Raw genomic sequence first — 21,404 nt, forward strand, 5'->3', positions numbered from 1 at the left:
TGACCTTTTAAAAAGGCTAATTATTTATCTTTTCATCGTTTAAATTGACTACATTAACTTGATTTCAAGTTGATAAAAACCTGGAACCCTCCAAAAGCCATTGATTTATGTATTAAAATGCTTTTCGCTGTTTGCTTTTGTATTTGCTCAATATTTTTGTTCATTGAAACCATTGAAACTCTTGAAAAGGCACATTTTCAGATCACCTCTGGATTTAAGGTGAAAGTTCAATGAAATCCGTACCTTTCTTTGATCAAAGTTTACCAAAATGGTTTTATCATTTCTTTTAATCCAAAGTTTCAATACAAAAATTGATTAAAAATAAGAGTTTGTAAATAGCAATAAATTGTCAACTCAGTAAACCAAATAATTGAAAAGATCAACCTCCAATTTACTTTGTTTTTTCAACTTATCAAATCAAGAATTGTAAATTAAGGTTTAATACATTAAACAATCAGCAGAAAAAGTCCCGAAATCGTTTCTTTTTTTGTATAATTTTCCTTCGGACAGAAATCTAAATTGAAAACATTATTAAATTAAAAAAAGGAAGAATCAGAGAGATTTAAATTGGTACAGAATCAATGATAATATTTAAAAATTTGATTTTCAAAGGCTTGCACTCTTTGACAAACATTGAGTTCAAAAGTTGAACGATAAAAGTGAAAACGATCAAAATTTCCATGGAAATGATGATCGAACGATTCCATTAAAAATTTTATGCTTTTTGTTTAATGTCATTTTTTGGACAAAACAAGTTAAAGAGTGATAAAATGGAAACAAGAAGTGACCTAAGAGTGACCCAAGTAGGGAAACAGGAATGTAAAACACTTTGCAAAGGATCTCACAGGTTCAACACCTTCATATATTGAATTTTTGTCTTTTTTGTCAACACAAAGGTAACAATAAAGACGAGAAAGAAGACGAATAAAGAAGAAATGAAAAGGAGAGAAAAAAATTGGGAAAGATGAAGAAGAAGAAGAAGGAAGATAAAGGATGAAAAAATGCATTCTAAAAGGTCTTTTTTGGTTAAATACGAACAGATTGTCCGTATAACTTAAGTCTTAAGGTTTGTTTTTTGCTCAACCTTGTTGGCCTAGTAAAGAGCCAAAAGAATGGGCAAAATGAATAGAAGCCCAAATATACATACAAAGACGGAGAAGAAGATGAACAAGATGAGAATGAAAGTTTTTCTTTGGGAATTTAGCACTTGCCAGTAGTAAAATACATGACCAAGGAAACTGGCGAAAGAAGCGAGTAAAATGATGAAGGCAAAAGGTAAGGTTAACCTGTTTCAAAGTAGCACATCCAAGCAAATCAACACTTACAATGTGACCATAGTCAGTCCAAACCTTAACCTTTACCTTTGAATACCTTTAAAAGCTGAAGACCAAAGTTAAGATGAAAATTTTAAACAAACACCAAACGAAGAGAAAGAAAAAGTTATCCAATTTTTAGTCTTCAATGAAAATGATGATAATAAGCAATTCGTGTCAATTTACTTCATCAATCATCATTGAAATTGTTGAACGAAATGGTTTACCATCAAAATATTGTTCAAAACTTGAATCATTGAAATCGTCGAAAGAGTTGCTTCTCTCTGTTCTGTCAACCTTTACCTTTCACCTTTCCATATCAAATTGAAAGGGAAAATTATGAAAAGTTGAGAAAAGGAAAAGAGTTGAAAGAAGAAGAAGAATAAGAAAAGGTTTACTTTTTTTTTTAATTTGATATCCAAAGTTTGCTCAGTTCAATTATATCCAAGTGTATACAAAGAGTTAAGTGATGATAATGATGAAAAGAGAGAGAAGAAAAAAAAAGTTTAATTTCTTCCCATGATAATGGCAATAACGGTAATAATGGTTATGATAATAACTGTACCTTTCAATGGGAATCTTTTCCTGATTGGTTTCGCTTTTACCGTTTCTCATTGTGTGTTCAGTTGAAACTGAAGGGCGACAAAAAGGTCAACACTTTCATGGTGCAAAAATGTTCAACATAACCTAATTAGATATACACTGGCAATCTATCAACGGTTTGATGTTTAAATGGGCGAAATGGGACAAAGGTAAAGGTGAAAAATGCAAATAAAGTAAGGTTTGTCAATGTGAATCTATTCATTTCTTTGAACCTTTCTTCTTCTTCTTCTTCGTCATTTTAGATTCATTCTTATCGATTGGAACTTTGACCCTGTTCAATATTGACAGTTGAATATTTAGTTTGCTCCAATACAATGAAACAATTGAACAAGATTGAAAACGCCAATGAAAGACGCAAAAAAAGTGCTTCTCAACGGTTTAGACTAATAAACATTTACACTTTGCATTGTTGCAATTGATTTTTATTATGATTGATGATAATCAAGGGAAATGACCTGATTGTTACTGTTTTATTTACATGCTAAATTGTCAACCTTTTAATGTGCAAATTTCACTCAAACAATGGTTAATAATTGTTGGCCTTGCAGTTTACCATTTAATGCTTAATTGTGATCAACTTTCAATTTTTGCTTTACGTTTCAAGAAAAGGTTACAACAACATTTTGCGATTTACTGATCGGAATTGGTCTTAGAATCAACGATTGTCATGATTATGTTAAATTTTGCTTTCAATTTCTCAAGGTTTTCAAATAATTAGAATTGATTTGCTCTGAAGATTTGTTCTGAATCGAAAATAAAATCTATTTTGATTGGAAAAGCGATCAACTTTGTGCTTTTACAGTTAAAGTTTCAAAATACAAAAATCGACTCTGAAAATTGAAATGATTTTGTGTAAACATTTTGGCAACTTGACTCGAGTCATCAAGAAATGCTGCAATCTTTTCGACATTTTTGATCAAGAAATTTGTAAAATTAAAATTGAAATCAAAATTTTCCAAAATCTTAAAGCAAGCTTTGAAAAATTAAGTCTTCAAAAAATAATAATAATAAGGGTTTTAATATTGAAGTTGTAAAAAGTTCTAAAATTTTGCTTCCTTTCCTGTGATTCTCCCAACAATTCATTTAATTTCTGGATAATTTACTGAATGAGTTTCTTCAAAACTAGACTTTTACAGTGAATCTTGAGACACTGAAAGCAAATTGAACGACAGAAGTGCAGATGAAAGACATTTTTGAATCAAACTAAACTTGTTTAAACTTGGCATTTTTAGTCCAAATTGTTGGATAAATGAACATTTGCATTCTTCTTGAACATTAATGCAAAGACAAACTTGAAATCTAAATTGTTCCAAAGCTATAATCAAACTGTAAACTAAATTAAACATTGAATCAAGCTGGTTATAGTAATGATGAACTTGCGCAAAGTTGAACCACTATAACATGTTTAATACCTTTGATTGGCCGCAGTTGCAAGTGGGAGTTGAATTTGGCCTCAAGTTGAGGTCTAAATACCGTTGATTAACTGTACCATTGAACAGGAAATTTCAACTAACCATATGGTAAAGAGGAAGACGATGATAATGATTATTAAATTTTCAATTGTAAACTTAAAGTCAGAAATGGCCATTAAAGCGATGTAAATATACTAAACAGACAAAAATAGATGTAAACTGCACGAAAAGCAATTTCAATGGTTATGTGGTAATGATGATAATCACGTTTGATCATGTTAGTCTCATTAATAGGCAACAATATCCTATCATTATTTCCGATGTTATTCAATCATCTTCAAGCTTCTTCAAGTCTCGTTATCATTACCAACAGTTGTATTATCATTTCAAGATGTTTACCTTAGCAGAGCAAAACTCATCAATAATGAATATCCATCATTTTGACCTTTTGCTGTCTACTTGCTGGTCACTTGTTTCACCAATCTCAACTTTTGGTCAACCCCAAACAACCATTTTCAATGTAAATCTTTACATACCATTTGCTTTCATATTGATTACCTGTACAACAAGGACAACCTGGAAACTCCTTCTAATCGTCTTCAATCATGACTGTACAATGAACCTTTTTTGGTGCTGCTTCATCAACTGCGGTTGATTAACATGACAAAGATGTCCTTCCATTGACCAGTTATTGTATAAAGATGCAAAAATGTCTTGAGATGTTTAGTCTTTTACTTTAGGACAACCTTTCGTTTATAAGACACTTTCATTATTTGACTAGGATTGATTGACATGAATCAATATTCATCCTGTCAACCATTTTTGTAGCCAAAATGCAATTCCAACCCACCTCATTGATTCACTCTTATGCATTGGTGGACAGATTATTATATCATATTGTATCATTCCCATATCATGATTCCCTCCCAATCATGTTTCCACTTATAAATTGTCTTCTCCAAATTATCAATCAAAATAAATCTAAAATGCTGTTCAACCTTTCAAAGTAACTGTGCTTTTAGAGCTTCGTCTTCACATGTTTAAATAAATTGACAATAAGTTTAACAAGAAAAGTCAATGAAGTTAACCACAAGATCGCCAAATGCATCAGCTAAACATGCTAATTGATCAGTTGAACTTTAAATTTTGATAAACTTTGAAACAAGTAAGTTTGCTTTCTTACCTTCGATTTGAGGGACGAAAGGTTTTATGACAATTAATTAACCATAAAACAGTTTTATTGCGATGAAAAGATTGATTTTTATTACAAGTCATTGGGACACTTTCCGTGTTAACATAATATTCGTATGTTAAACAATTTTTCACAATTGATAAGCAATGGGAAAGTGGACGCATTCGAAGCTAAAAGAAGCAGATGAAATTAGCTGAATAAGAAAGATTTCGAGAGAACTAAATACTCGTAAAACTTAAATGTTTCATGATGAAAAGATCAATTCTTACTCTAAAATATGAATTGATTCTAAATGATGCAAAATAAGTGAAAGCTTTGTATTTGATTTGTTGATCGTACACCAGAAAAACGAGTTTGATCAAAAAATCTGGTTCCCTAACTGTTCAAAAGGCGTTCGAAGTTGCAACTTTCAATTTGATCACAGAAAATTTTATTGCCACTAATGGACGCGGTTTTAATGTCCCAACAAACCTAAAGTTGAACATCGAAAGGAGTTTTTTTCACAGTTACTTATTTAGAATTGTCAAGTTCAACAGAAAAATTAACGAATAATCTAATATTAGCTTGAAAACTCCAAAATTCAGTCAATAATCAAAGACGATAGTTGATAAAAACTTTCGTTTTTAAATTCAAAACTACTGCTTTTGATACTTTGATGAAACGAGTGAATCTGAATTGATTTTCATGGAGTAAAAGTGAACATTTTTCAGAGAAATTTGTTGACCGGAACAACGAACTATTAGAAGGCACATTTGTTATGATCTGTCGAAGGCTGGCATTTCCAATTTGATAAACTTTCCACAGAAATGGTCAATTTTTTCAAACCTAAACTCGTAAATCTTGGAGTGCAGTTTTTGATTTATTGCTTGGTATCGCTTTCATTATTAACACGATTCAAGCATTTATAAATATTTAAAGGCCAGCAAAGCATTTGTAACATTAATGTCCAAAAGTGGACTTGAAAGATGAATTATGTTCTGTAAATATGATAGCAATAATTGTGATTATGTTAATAATTTTTGTAAAGAAAATTGAAAAAAAAAGATTTTCCTTTTCGATTGTAAACAATAAAATATGAACATGATAACATCTTACCTAGTCAATAGTGTTAATAATAACAGTGATGATAATGATTGTAATACTAAATAAATTGCTTCAAATAAATCTTATTTATCGACAACTAATAGTCTTTGATTTAAAAGTGTTAACCATTGACCTTAGCGTTCAAATGTTGACCTGAAAAGAATCTCATTTTTCATTGAAAAACATGTAAAAATGGGCAAAAACACAATCGAAGAGGCACAAAAAAGGTTAAAAGTTAATAAAAAGAGTTTAAAATTTCCGTTCAAATAATGAGCATAAAATTAGCCAAGCCATTTGACAAGATGAAGATGAGAAGAGAAAAGATAAATTCAACTTTACCTTCCCAGGTAAAAAAGGATAACAATATTTATTAGCATTCTTATGTTAACAGAAGCAAAAGGTTGGTTTAAAGGATGAATGGAAAGCACACTTTCACTTGTAAATATTAGCCATTATCATGATGATTCTTGACAACAATTCTGAACGGAAAAGGTACAAAAAAGTGTATTCAATTGTGATTCTAATCAGTTGTAATCATTATTCAGAGAGAGAGAGAGAGAGACTTTTATCAAACTTTTTACTCTAACGGGTCAAGGTATTGTGATTAATGATGTTGACGATGAAAATGATGAACAAGAAGAAGAAGAAGAAGAAGAAAGGTAAAAAATTGAAAGATGACAAATATTGATGATGAATGATAAACAAGATGGATAAGAGGAGGTAAAGGCAACGGGTTAAAAGGGTTTCTCCAAGTTTTCAATCTCAACCAATCTCTACCAATCTTCAACATCATTTTCATCATCTTATGTAAAGTCAATGGGAACAGTTACATTGCCTTACATGGGCCAGATGGTTATGAGTTTTAAAACTGTATGTAAAGATGTAAGCATTTTTACCTCTTTACCTTTAACCATTCATGTGAACAATATTAATAGTAAAGGTTTTTCAGTGTTTTTTTTTCTTCTCTCTCTCTCTCTTCGTCCTTTTATTGTACATATTATTCAACCTTTTACCTCCTTGGACACCCTGTAAGCCATTGAAAAACATGTCAGAGTTTATGGTAAAGGGCGGCATAAGATGCGACTCAAGTGCACTTTTTAATCGACATTTTAATCTCTTCTTTATTTTTGCCTTTTTCAACCAAACGTTTGTCTGTTTGGACAAATTGTAATAAATTAATATTGTCTGGTCAAAGAAGTTATTTTTTGATTTAAATCTTGAATCGCTTGGAACAGAAAATTTAGAATGGATTTTTGGCTTTTCCAGATTCTCGTAAAATCACATTAATCAATATCGCCTTTCATTTTTCAACCTTTCCTTTGTCATCTTCAATTATTGTAATATTGAGTTACCTTTGTATCTGTGTGTTTAAACGTGTTGTCTAGCTATTTGCTAGGCAAGGACCCTTAAAATGAAAGGGTAAATGAAATGTCATAAATCAAATATTGAAAAGACGAAATTCGCTTTTTTTCGCTTTCTTCCTTTTTCGTTGCTTCAACAAAAAAGTCAACTTTAAACGGATATATTAATATTCATTAATGCACTTTGATGATATTTAAGTAGGCTTACAATCAATTGTATCAATCTAGGTTAAACTCAGGTTACAATTCATGAATTCATTTTTACTTTTATCGAGAAAAAGCAACTTTTTTTTACTTCTCAAGCTCAACGTTTCAACGATTTCGACTTCATTACAGTCTTGAACCAAAGTTGATAAGAAAGTATTGATTTTGGATCGATGAACCTTCGATTGGTTTTACCGCAAAATCATCCTTCAGTTGGTGAACAATTAATTGATAAAATCTTGAACTTGGAGTTCGATATTTGCGTACAATAGCGAAGAAAAAAATTGATCCTTTATCATTATCATCAATTTTATCGAAAGTTATCGTCTTGTGATCAAATTTTATGGCCAATATGGCTACTGTCATTGTTCAGCTTGGAGTTGATAACCCTTTTATAACCATTTTTTGTACACAAGCGCATATAATCTGATGATCATCTTAAATGGATAAAAAAACGAAACTCTTTTCTTCCATTTTTACTTTTTTATCAACGTTAACCTTCAATTTTTACAATGAGAAACGATTAAATATGATTAGCTGATGATTCTCATGGAGTCATCAATTCTCATCATCATCATCATCCTTTCTTACCCTTGCGCTTGATTCAACTTGATTCATTGAATAATACCAAATATAGCAACGTTGTAATGGTTACAAAAAATGGCAATCCTTAACAGCCAATAATGATAAATTGTTAAAATGTACAATTTATCACAATAAAAATCATTTTACAATGTTACCTTTTACCATTCACAGGACAAAAAAATTATTGAAAAGGGCAAACTGTTTGCCAGCCGTACCTGGTTAAATCATTAGCACAACAAATGATCAAATGAACCTTCAATCAAACCTTAAGCATTCATCTTCAAGTGAATCTTCGTAAATGTTGACCCTTCAAGTGTAAAGCTCAACCTAAGACAAGTGACTCTTTCCGTTGCACTTAACATAAGCAAATGAGTCGAGACAAGACAAACCAAAGTTACATTTAAAATGAATTGAAAAACAAGTTGAGCTTTGCAAGTAACAAACCTCACAACTAATCGCCTTAAGGTCAAATTAGCGTTGAATGTTGAAGCAAAAATTTTGTTACAAAGGGACAAAAAAGTGAATCAAATTAATCAAGTGAAAATGTTACAATCCACAGAAGGGAAGAAACGGAGGAAGGAAAGGAGTGAAATGAGAGGGAAGATGAAAACCGATGAGTCTGTAAAAAAAGACTCAATCGCCATGTTAAGGAATAGGGAAAAGAATTGTTTTGTTAAAATTTTTTGACGAACTGCCAAAGTACAGTAATAATGGTAACAAGAGTTGGTAAAAAGATGAACAAAAAAATGGTAAAAGTTAGTGTGTTTGTTGTAGCAAAATGTGAAACATGATGAAGCCCTTTTCAAGTGTATAAAGTCCCGTGTTAAGTCGCTGGGAAGAAACACTTTTTTCACTCTCGATTCACCTTCATTATCATTCGTTATCCTCTTCATCCTCATCATTTTGACCTTTACTCAAGCCAAACACAGTTTACAGCTCTAAACCCTACAAAACCCTGCAAGAATCCAGTTCACTTTTTTTACCTGTTTTTTTTATATTCATCATTCATACCTGTTCAAAGTTACTTCAACCTTTTCAATTTTCATTTCGTTTTTTTTTCGTCTCATCACAAAGTTGACTCATTTCTCTTCATCCTGTGTACAATTTGAATGGGTAAAGAAAGGGTAAAATAGCTTTATTTGAATTACTTTAGAAGCTTCAATCAACTTTATGTCAATGTTGGTTTTTTTCACCCAATAAAACCCTTTTTTTCCATGGCTACTGTTTGAATCGGAAATCTCTTTTTTTCTCGCCTTCTTCTTGTTTCCATTTCATGTCAATGGAGATTCGACTTTTAGCCACAGAAGCAAACTCTTTTTTTCACCTTTACTCCCAACTCTATTCTTTCGTCTCCTTTTACCCCTTAACCCTTTACCTTTTTTGCATTTTTAATCTTTCAAATAACAGTGCAACAATTACTTGAATTACATTCAATTGTTCAATCTTTCAGACTTAATCTGTTAACTGTTATAAGACCTCAGAATCAATGCAGTCCATTGAAAGTTTCAACTGAGATTAACATTCATTTGCTTTTTAATTGCAATTCAAAGTTTCTCATCGTTCAACTAATAGAGTTTCATTTGAAAAGTGATTCCTTTCATTGCTTCCAAATCCTTAGTAATCATCTTGAGCTTAAATTTTGCTGATTTTTTTTCGCAAACACAATTACGAATCAAGATAAATTTAAAATTAAACTCAACATTTAAAGCTAAACCAAAAGTACGGAAACATAAAATTAGATTGAAAGCAAAATAAGAAGTTGAGACAATATAAACTGACGCAAACCTATTCAAGTAACGAATCACATTTGACGATAAAAACGCTACATTCGAAGGAAATGATAATCATATTTGCACCAATCGATTAAAATCACGAAACCATTTTCCTTCAAAAGAATCTCAAAGTCCAATCAAAGCATCGACCAAACGCTTCCCAAATTCAAGCTTAATGTTAAAAACAAGAAATCTCTTCGAAATTATCGCCAAATTGCAAAAGGTTCTAAATTGATTGTAAAGCTGAAAGTACAGAGCAAAGAGTTCTTACAGTAGAAGCATGAAAGTTGATGAATGGATGGAAAACTGGAAAATTTCGGAGTGAAAATTATCATCAAATTCACTCCTTTTTTACCGATATTCAAGCAAGAAGAATAAGAAAAATCTTTTCTATTAAATTATCGAATCATTTCGGTAAATTTTAGTGCTATCAAAGCGTTTTATAATGAAACTTGATGTTTGAAGGAAACTCGAATCTCTCATGAGAGTTTTTTTTCTCAATGAAATCGGTGCCAAACTACTCTGCTTGTATTTACGTATTTAAGGGTCACAAATGTTAAAGGTTGATAGGTGAGAAAGGTAAACTTGGACTCGAAATGAATGGTGAAAGTTGGCAGAAAAGGTCAAGTGTAGATGTAACTTTAAAATGAAAAGTAAATGTTATCAAAACTTTTCATTTAATTCATTATTAAGTTTATCCTGAATGTTTGATGAAAGGTTGAGAGGTTTTTTTGTCCTCATTGAATGGCGACTAAAAAAACACTTGAAAAAAAACAAAACATTTTTAGGTCAAAAGGGATTGAGAAGTAAAGAAGAAAAAAGTAAATCAAAATGAATATCAAACGATATTATTTTACAATCAATTTTCATTATTCATTGCAATAAAATAAACTAACCAAACCCATTCACATTGAGCCAACAATTAGCTTTACAATCAACATTGGGCCCATGTTAATATCAGATGAAAGTTGAAATGAAAGGGAAAAGCTCAACAATTGTTGGTGAAGAACTTGAAATTCCTGTGATTGTTCAACAATTAGGTTAACCCATCAAATTAAGTCAATTATCTGACCTCAATTGACAAAAAGCAACCAAAGCAATGAGAAGCAAAAAGCAAAAGAAGAAGAAGAAAAAGGTTGAATTGTTATTAAAATAAACTTTGAAACATTTAATGAAACCAATTCTCGACGATTAATCACAACTGACAGTTATAAAGTCCTGAGATTGAGTAAAAGGTAACGGAACCAAAATCAATCAATGTCAAGTGAAGTCGAAAAAAAAAACGAATCCAAAATGTTGATATAAGAAGCAAACTCTATGTTAATATGGTTTATGGTAATGAACAACGATTAACCTAAAAAGTTGAAGTTTAATGATGAAGATGAGCATGATGGTGATAATGATGATGATGATCAAAGGGAAGGATTTAAGACGATAGAATGGGCGAAAAGAGAAGAGACAATTTTTCCTTGGAAACATTTGTTATTAATCGATGTAAAGACCTCGAAAAGATCATCTAAAAGGATGGAAGGAGGAAGATGAGAAGGAATATAAAAAAAAGTGCAAGACTCGACTCCATCTGTCCAACGGCTTTACATAACCTGGTACAATGACAATAATAGTGATAATAGGTATCGAAGAGTATCTTCTTCATGTTCACCATCTTTTACCATCTTACATCTTCTCAAGGAGAGAAGCTTATTAGACTGTCTATTTTGCGCTTCTTTGTCACATTAAATTTAAATAGTTATCTAATTTATAATAAGATGACACTTTACAAATGATGTTGGCGAAAGAAGAAGCTAACGTCCAAAATCAACATGAAACGAATGAACAAGCCCGACAGAAAAGGGTATCTTTTATCATTTTAATTTCTTTTGTCCTCTCTTTTACCTTTTACCTTTCAAAAGGTTTTTTACTGTTTATCATGATCTTTACTCTCATCAGAATCATCTTCATCTTGTGAGAAACTTTGACTTCTTCTTCTTCTTCCTTGGCCTTTTGCCCTTAACTCAATGATTAATGATTATCAATTGGTATCACAATGGTCACCACTTAAAGGCTAACGGACCGTTACATTTAATCAATGAACAACGACAACAACATTAGCGTTTGGTGTTTGTTTGAACAGTCTTTTTTGTGTGTACTTTTGTGTCAATGTGAACAAATTGCGCTAGATTAACCTGACAACCTGATCGACTTTCAAAATATTCATTTACTATCATCTCAATTGGCTAACAAACTCATCTTTTCCTCTCTTTATTATCATTTGCATTACGAGATCATTTTCTTCCGTCTTCCGGGTTTCTTCTTATTCAATTTCAAGTTTCATTTGACAAACAATTGAGACCATAAGAAAGTCAGTTTACAATTTTATCCATAATTTGATAGCAACAGTTGACTAAACATTAAATGACCTGAAATAAGTCATAACTATTAAGAGAAGGTCAATATCAATTTGTATCATTTTCTCACTCAATTTGAATAAAAGTTGCATTTATAACGAAATGATTGCCGCATAAACTGATTATAAGATGCAGTCAATTTCCCATTGAAAATATCACAATTTAAGATGAAACTATTAATAAACTTCAAATCATTTGCCTTTGCAATCGTGCGAAATGCAAATCCAAATCAATCCAAATCAACAGCTAAAGACGTATTTCTCATAACATTGACAATTGTAGTATTAACTCGATAGCTTTACTTTTATTTCATCTCCAAGAACTGCAATTATTAAACCCTAATAATAAATGCCCCTAAATTGTTCGCAATTTGATTTCGATTCCAGAAAAACTCACATAGAACCAAAGGAAGCTTTTTAAAATGAAGCAAAAAACAATCTTGCAGACACTTATGAAGCTTTGAAGTGAAAAATGCTTCAGAATACGTTAAAGACGAGGATTTTCAGACTGATTTTAACAGTGAAATGTTGTCTCAAAATATGCACAAACTCTTTGCGTAAGAAGCTAAATAATAACATTCTTACATCGGTTTTAGATTGATGTAGTTGCATAAATACACATCCAAATGAGAGTTCATTTTCGAGGAAAGCCAAAGCAACTTGAATGACAATTTTATTAAATCTCTATCATTAAAGTTGATGCGATCTTTTGCGATCAAAACTAAATACGTTTTCCTAAACTAATTTGAGTGGTTTGTTAACCAGTTGATCCTAACTCGGTCGGCGTCATTAAAAATAGACAATTTTTACAGCTAAAAGTCAATCAAACATAAGTTGGCATTAAAATCATTGAACTTGAATCTTAACAATGCCCGAATCGATGTAAAACATTTGGTACAATAAAAAAGGTTACAGACCACAGAAAAGTTAACATTTTGATATAAATTTTTTTCCAGCAAAGAAAAGATGAAAATGTTCTTTTCTCAATCAAACATTTCTTTATTTTTCCATTTCTGTTTACCTGTGATCATATTGAACAATATAAGTTTATCTATCAATCAAGAAGTGATCTTTTCTTATTCCTCTTTTACCTTTTTCCATAGCCAAAGCTTTCCTTTCCTCATTGTGAACATCAACATTTATGGACAATTAAAGTTGCCTAGGAAAGTGCAGTAAAGCACAAACAAAGGCCAAAAAGAGGTGAACAGTTAGTCGAACCTGGAAAATCCAAATTTATGTGACATTTTCACGTTTGCATACTTGAAGGAAGACCCAGAGAAACACGGCGATATTGTTGAGAGAAGATGAGTTGGAGAAAGAGTTTCAATGAGTTTCCATTCAAGTTGTAATGTAAAACTAATAACGATACACAAATAGACATAAATATGTTGAGACGGAAAGAAGTCAAAGTTGCGAATTAATAAAAAGTTATAATAAGTGAGGCGGACTGTGTATTGTGATCATTGTAAGTCCAAATTATATACTGGAAGAAACTTGAAATAATGTTAAGGCTTGAATGGATTGAATGGGGATCAATTAAATGGAGAGGATAGATAATGCCATTTAGACGGGGAAACATTAACTTTTTGGGTGACTTTGGAACCTTGAAAAGTGTCTCACAGTGCCATTTACCGTTGTAATTTATGTACCTGGAATCATCTTGAACATCGTAAAAGGGTTTCATGTTTGATTATAAATTATCATTAAAAGCCTTACGACGCTTTCTTGTGTTCGTGTGTATCCATGTACATATCTTAAAGTCACGTCTAGGCGTGTTAAAAGCGTAAATATATGTAAATCCTTTGAGTACCAAAAAAAGAAAGGTTTGAATATGGAGTCAATGTTTTGTTGTCTAGGGAAGTAAAATGTTGAACAACTAGGAACATCTTTTCATGATTTAGATGAAAGGTAAAGATTCCTGGAGTGAATATGAATATCAAATGATCTTCAAGATGTTTGCCTTTCACATCCAGTTGGATAAGTGCACTTAAAAGGGTTAGACTTATGTCAGAGTTTGAACATTGATAAACATGTAAAGGTTTGAAGGGAACAATTATTGTTATTATAATAAGTAAATTATTATTGATTTACATTTCGATTTGGTTGGTCAAAGGGTTGTTTCTCATTGATTTTTGTACCATTCGAGTGGGTTTGTTAACCTTCATTTTAATCATTAACCAGTCTTAATGTTAACCCTTCGAGTCCAAATGAGTTATTATTGTTGAAGACACTTTTTACCTTTTATGAAGAGACAAGCCAAAGAATGAGAAATGATTTGTTAACAAATAAATGTCTTGAAAAGCATATTTCCTTAGCACGAGGCGTACAGAAGGAGTTATGATGAAAATGATGCAAAATGAAGGTGAATATGATTCGAGCTTCTTTAAGAGTACAAAATGTGCGCTTCCCTTTTCGCGAATCAATTAATTTTACTTTTACTTTTATGTCTTGTATTACAAAGTGCCCCTTTCAATCATTGATTTATGCCTTTACCAATCGATTCATTATTGCCTATTCATATTAACCTTTTCTCACTGGTTCAACATTGAACAATCTTTCATTGACTCCTAATGGAGTGAAAAAGGAAATATGAATTTTAATATTTCAAAACTTTATTTATTATCTATTGAAAGGAGTAACGGTACAAAATGTTTAATAATTTAAACCGTGAGAGTTGAAATATTGTTCAAGTTAATATTTGTACAATCGTTGAGTGTTCAGTTGATAGGAAACAATTGTTCTGGTAAAGGTTAACAAAAGATGCTGGATCAGTGTGCAAATTGGTAGAGATCAAGTTAACTCTTAATGCATGTTAAGATGTGATCCAAGAAGGGTCAATGCCAATGTTAGAGAATCAACTTTCGCTTTTAAGTCAATCTTATTTACATGTTTAAAAGTTTCCAACGAAAAGTTGAGTCGATTGTTCAATCTAATGACTTCGAGTCAGTAATTGTAATGAGAATGTTTTTGGCTTCGTTTTTGAAGTTTCATCGGCCATTACTCGTAGTTTTGTTGTTTTGTCCAACTGTTAAGAAACTTTATCAAACAATCAAAACTTTGCGTTTACTTGGTTCTGAAGATTTATTTTACCGACTGAACCAAGATCAAGTCAATCATATTTAGTCTAAATAAACTCTTATAAACAAAAGCATTTGGGTTCATTTTCGTTATGTTTACTAATACTAAAAGGTTCTAAGTTAATTATTTTGTCTGAAACTTGTCCTTTAGATGGTTTTGCTTAGGTTGCTTAGGTTGGTTTGGTTCAGAGTTTTCTGGTTAACTCCAATTAAAAAAGCAATCGGAAACAAATAGTTACTTTTATCTTCGGTTTTATCATCTTAAGTCCTATTAGCTGCCAAAAAGTGACTCTATGAACTTACTTTGATTCAAATAGAAGGATCAAATAAATTTTAGTCCCACCGGCCTCAACACACTCTTTTGCAAATAAATTTATAACCCAAATAAACTGAATCTACTTTAAGTTAAGTTTGATTAAATATTTGAACACAGACGACCTGAAAACTGAAGTTGAAACATTTATTAGGATCAAATCATCTCCAGTCGTGAAAATTATCTCTATAGCAAATCGCCTTTTTTGTCAAAATAAGCCCAAAACAAAAATGTACAGATGATGTTCAATGTTCAATTCAAGGGATTGTCATTATCTTACCAATTGATTGCCTTGCACATTTCAACAACCAAACATTTAAGCATTGAAAGGGAGAAATAAAAAGATGTTCATAAGATGGTAAAAAGTAAATAATAATTTATTAGTTTCACAGTGAAATTGGTTGAAAAAACAAGAGATAAATCAAGAGATAAACAGGACAAGACCATATTATCCATGAAATGGTCCACAGAATAAAGTAAGGCAAAACTTGTTAATTGACCTCAAGACCTGATAACCTAGTTGAATAGGACAAGATTATCATTAAAGAAGCGACCCAAGAAGTAAAAGTAAAATTTATTACTTGATAACATAAAAGTAAAAGTTGAATATAAAAATGGTTGAACCACGTTCCAATTTTGGTTACCTTTAAAGCGAGTTAATATTATCTGTTATCACTCCCAGCATTGGCAGCGTTTTAAACAAACAAAAATGTAATACCAAGAAGCGTGAAATGGGATAAGATTAACTGTCCTAATGATAACTGAGAAGCAAGAGAAAGTCATCTTCATCCTTTGCTCATTGTTATCCAAATGTGTTCAACTGTATAACTACATCCTGTGCCATTTGTACCTGAGACTCATCTTCATCTAATGACCTGGATTCCAGTCAATATCCAAATTAGTGAAAAGTGTGAAACTTGGGAAAACACTTTTTTTTATCTTCTTCTTCTTCTTCTTCTTGGTCAATCCTCTCTCTCCTCTGCATAATAATGTTGCAAACCTTTACAGGTAAAATGAAATATTTTTTTCTCTTTTCTCTTTTTCTTCCAATTCTCTAAATATGTGAAGTTCCGGTTCCTTACCTTTACAGCGTCTTCTGTTGTTATCATTCCCTGAAGACGATCAAGGGAATTGATAAAAATGCAGAGAAAAATATGATTCTTAAAAAAAAGAGGAAAAAGTCATAACTTTCTTTTTCTTTTTCGCCCTTCGCTTCGCCTTTATTCACTCTTTAAGACCTTGAACTTTTCTATCAAATACATTTGTCTAATCAGTATGAACATTTCATGGTCCAATGATAATCTTTTCAAGAGAAGACCTTTTCATAATTTGTTTATTACTTTGTACAACTTTCCTCATAATTATAGCTCATTGTGTCCATCATTTACCTCGCTTTTCCAGGTAATAAAGTTCGACTCTAAAGATTCGCACATTTTACCAGTTTAGTCATCAAGCTCTTGTTGCTCATCAAGTCTCATGAATCAGTAATTCCAAGTTTCAGAAAGAAAAGAATTTCTTTTTCTTCAAAATTTTTTTCGTTTTTTCGAGCTGAAACAATCAGAGAATGCTCAAGTTTGGGAGTTTAATTTTCATGGGAAACTCGATTTTTGGGTTTAATCGAATGAAAAATGACGATCATTTAAGAAAAGCAAACATTGAAAGTGAAATCAAATTACAAATTGAGCCTTTTGTGCATTCATTGTTCATTTAATAACCTGAACAGGTTTCATAATGAAGTGTAGTTGTTGGTATTGCACTTTACAATGGTTTACATGAAAAAAAAGTTACCGCAACAAAAAAAAACATTTATTTTCGCTGTTTAAATGTACGATTGTAAATGAGCAGAAAGGGTAAAATGATGAGGATGATGGAGAAGATGAAAGGTGAGAGATTTGATACAATCAAATATGACAACTGTTTGTTGCAATTGTAAAACAACTTTTTCTTTACTTCTTTTTACCTTTCAACCCTTTTCACTCTTCAACTCGCGTTACAGTTTACCGGTAAAATATACATTTGCTGTTGAAAAGCGATATAATTTGATGATATTTCACACATATTTCATTCGCCATCTTCATAATGAAACCACAGAGAAAAAAACAGTTTTACAACTTTTTTTCGCTTGGACAATTAAATGTTACCTGACAAGATTTTATTTCAAGAATCAGATTTATGTTACAAAAAATGAAAAAACGTGTTAACAGCATTTTCTAACAACTCAATTGTGTTAATCAAATAACTCAAATTGCATTTCATTTAACCGTTAAAGGCCAAAAGCAAATCGAGAAAATCGCAAAAATAACTTTACGATACAATTGGAAACAAACTTCAATGGAAATGTCAACACACAAAGATTTGAACAGAACTTTGAAAACTCGAGACATCGAGATATAGAAATCAGATAAACTGTGAGATTCATTAGTTTCCAAATCGACCGAGTTCGAACCAACACCGAATTTCGATTAAAAAATATTTTGATTCTAATGAACTTTGAAGCTAAAATTAACTTTGATTAAGCATTGAAAACTTGAACTCTATTTACTATGAGTTGACTTGTTGAACAATGAAAAGTGAAGTAAACAGTTAAAGAGGGAAACTTGTTTCTTGATGAACATTGTCATTGCCCATTAACCTTTGGCACTCCCAAAAATATTGGCCCACAATAAGCCAAGAAGGTAGAAAGGTTAAATGTTGAAAACGATTAAATTTTTGAAAAATTGTTTCCTTTTTTTGAGCAGATTACAAGCTTACTGGGTTTGTTGATGTTATTCAATGGGACAACATTGAAATCCCTTTGCAAGTGAAAAGTATTATTAGAAATGAAAAGTAAGCAAAAAAAACCTCAAACAACATGTAATACAAGAATAACCTTTTCCTTACCTTTAACCATGTTTCACTTTTACTTGTACTGAAGGTCAGTTTTACCCTTCTCCTATTATTAGCATGATACAAGACACAAAGGATGTTATTATTAGAGATTGATTGAAATATGTTAATGTTGCGCGTTCGCACAATCATTTTGATTAATATTCACATTTCTCTCCGTTAATCTGAGCATTATTATGATAAAGCAGCAATAAGCTTACCCAAAAGAGGTTCATGTTTTCAAAGTTAAGGGGTTAACAAGATGCATAATTGTATTGACCCCTAATCAAAGGGCAGCTTCACACTCGTTTTACATTCAAGTGCATCTGAAAAGTCGTTGCAATTAAGCCCTTCATTGAAACACATTTTCATCTCACAAGGTTTAAGAAAATGTTTATCTAAGGTTTTAAGGCTCGAAAATCAAGATCGAGTCAAGACGCTTCTCATTTCCTTTTGTAATGTTTATTAACACCAAGTTTAGTCATCAAAATAATGACCGTTAAGGCATCAAAACGCATCTTCACCTAAAAGAGGCTCATAAAGATGAAGTATCTTGACTATTCAGTAAACGGTAAACATTTACCGTTAACCATTTCAGGATTGCGAGTGTTTAATGAACACAAAAAGGTCACATAAAAAGGAAATGGCCTTTACGTTTGTTTAAATAGTAGCATTTCAATATTTACTCTCAATTCAAACATCTTTATCTTATTTGCCTGTGTGAATCTGTTAACCATCTTCACCAATCAAGTAGACTTATTGAATTGGATGGTTAAACCATTGACTAAATTATTTCTCATCAAGATTATTAATCAAATGGACATTTCAGGTAAATAATGGTAAAGGATGTTGGTCTTGATGATGAGCAAATGAAGACGAGTCTCTGTGAAGCAAATTTGTCTTCAATGTTTCATTTAATACTCAAAGGTCTTCACTGATCAAATAGACACATTTTCACCCAAAAATGGACAAAATTTATATTCACATTTGAATCATTATTCGCATCACTGGCTATCATAATAATTGCATAACCATTACTATTATTGTTATTATTATTATGGTTATTGCCATTTTCCCATCAAGTCCCAGTTTCAAGTAAAAAAGAAAGGTAACAACACACCTAAACATCGTTTTTTTTCTTACCTGTATAATATCAACTATTATCTGATGTACACATTGAAATAAAAGTCATAAAAATGTCCATAAAATATCTTGCAAGAAAAGTAAGAAAAGAGAAAGAAATATATAATTGGTTAACAAAGAAGACGAAGGAGAAGAAATTATTTTGTGTACATTTTTTTTCGAGGAACCACACGGTTTTTATTATCATCATTATTTGTTGGGACACAGTCGAAATTGTCATGTTATTGGGATTGAAATGATGATGACAATAGAAAGACGTTTCTTAAGATTTGCGGCTTTCCGGGTTATTAAATCTTATTCATGATAATTCATTTTTGTTTTTCATCTTTTTTCTCTCCTTCTTTACCTTTACCTTTACCAATTTTAACCTACATGATACAAGAATTATAACCTTTTCTCATTCAGCTCAACTTTTTGCTTCTCTTAAAGCAAGTGAGCAACAAAAATGGATATGCTTCATGATTTCAATTTGTAAAAATAACATTCAGCATTGGTCTATTTTTTCAATGAGATCATTTCACATGAAAAAACTATATTTCTTCAAATGTCTATTGCAACTTTGCTTCATTCACACAACTTGATGTTATGTAAAATGTTTAATCTCTGGTAGTCTAGTGGTTAGTACCTTTAAGGCTGTGCTGTTGCAAGCCTCCTTGTTTGATCACTTATTATTGGGTCCATTGATTTACATTGTTTGTGGTCAGTGTTGACCTTAACTATTGTTGACAGCATCTAAACGGCTCGTAGTTGACAGGTAAATAAAACTTTCATCAATTGTATTATTGGATCGAAGAATGAAAAAAAAGAAAGTTTTCGTTGAAACCTTTTCATGTTTGACCTAAATTCTTGAGCTGTAAATAAAGGTAAATTAACATTCTGAAATATGATTCCAATTGAATATTTTTCCTGCAAAAAAATTACTCAGCTTCCATTGTTCACATAATAATAAAGATGCAATAATTTTCAGTTTATTTACTAATTTTTTCAATTGATTCCTTAAAACGGAAACTGAAAATTTTGTTTATTACGACTTGCAGCATTTTGTATTGTTATTATTCATAATGAGCATCAAATAATTTGCTAATGAGCCTGAAAATTGATATTAGTATTTCAATATCAATGCAAGGTTGGAATGGATTCGCATTTTTGTTCACCTTTTTCCGTTCATTTTATTAGTGGGTAACCACAGGTCAGTAGGCTTGGATTATGAAGTAAGCTTTGATTATTTCACCTTATTGTTCAATCGTTTTGTTGATGTTGTATTATTAATGTTTTATTGTCTGGAAAAAGGCTGACAATATTGTCGATGATATATATTTTTTGTTGGGGGCAGGTTTGATCAATGTAAAAACCTTGACTGGACAATGCTCATGATGACAGTTGAATTTGGGTCAATCTTTTGCCTTCACCATTTAGATTTAATTTGAAATGTATTTACCTTTTTTTACCTAAAGGGCGTATGAGATGAACTAACAATATTACGTGTTGATTGTTATAAATTTACCTTGTTCACTCGCCTTTACAATTACAGTTATAGCCATTGTTAATGGTTGTCTTGTGAAACGTAAGGTTAACCTTTCTGTCTGAGTAAACCCTTTTCACTTTTCAATACTATTTCTTGTTCGTCTTCTTGAAATTAAAAGTTGAATCCAGTTGCTTTGGGATTTAATTGTTGAGCAATTGGTCTGTCTTGTTGATATGTTGATATGATTGTTGTCATCCCAGGTTACTTGATACCTAATAATATATAAATAAAGGATTAAATTGTATTACATTTAAGAGGCGTTTACATGTTATTAGGAATCAATCGATGATTGTCTCTCCATGTTGCTGTTAATATTTTACAATCAAACTGTATTTAGCTATAATCTCTGGACATCTTTGATTCTCCTTCTCCTCTCCTTTTTGCCATCAACTCTCAATAATGGGAAACTGCGAAGATGCTGAGTTTTGATGTTGTTGATGATACTGATGAGGATGGTGATGATGAACTGAAAAGTAAATAGAGAAAGAGAAAAATGAGAAAAATGAAAGTGAAGGTTTCTTCTGAATAGTAATACAAAACAACACATTTGGA

This window comes from Tetranychus urticae, chromosome 3, assembly GCF_039701765.1.
Source record: "Tetranychus urticae isolate SD_2017Ah chromosome 3, NJAU_TeUrti_SD_1.0, whole genome shotgun sequence".
NCBI classification, from domain to species: Eukaryota; Metazoa; Arthropoda; class Arachnida; order Trombidiformes; family Tetranychidae; genus Tetranychus; species Tetranychus urticae.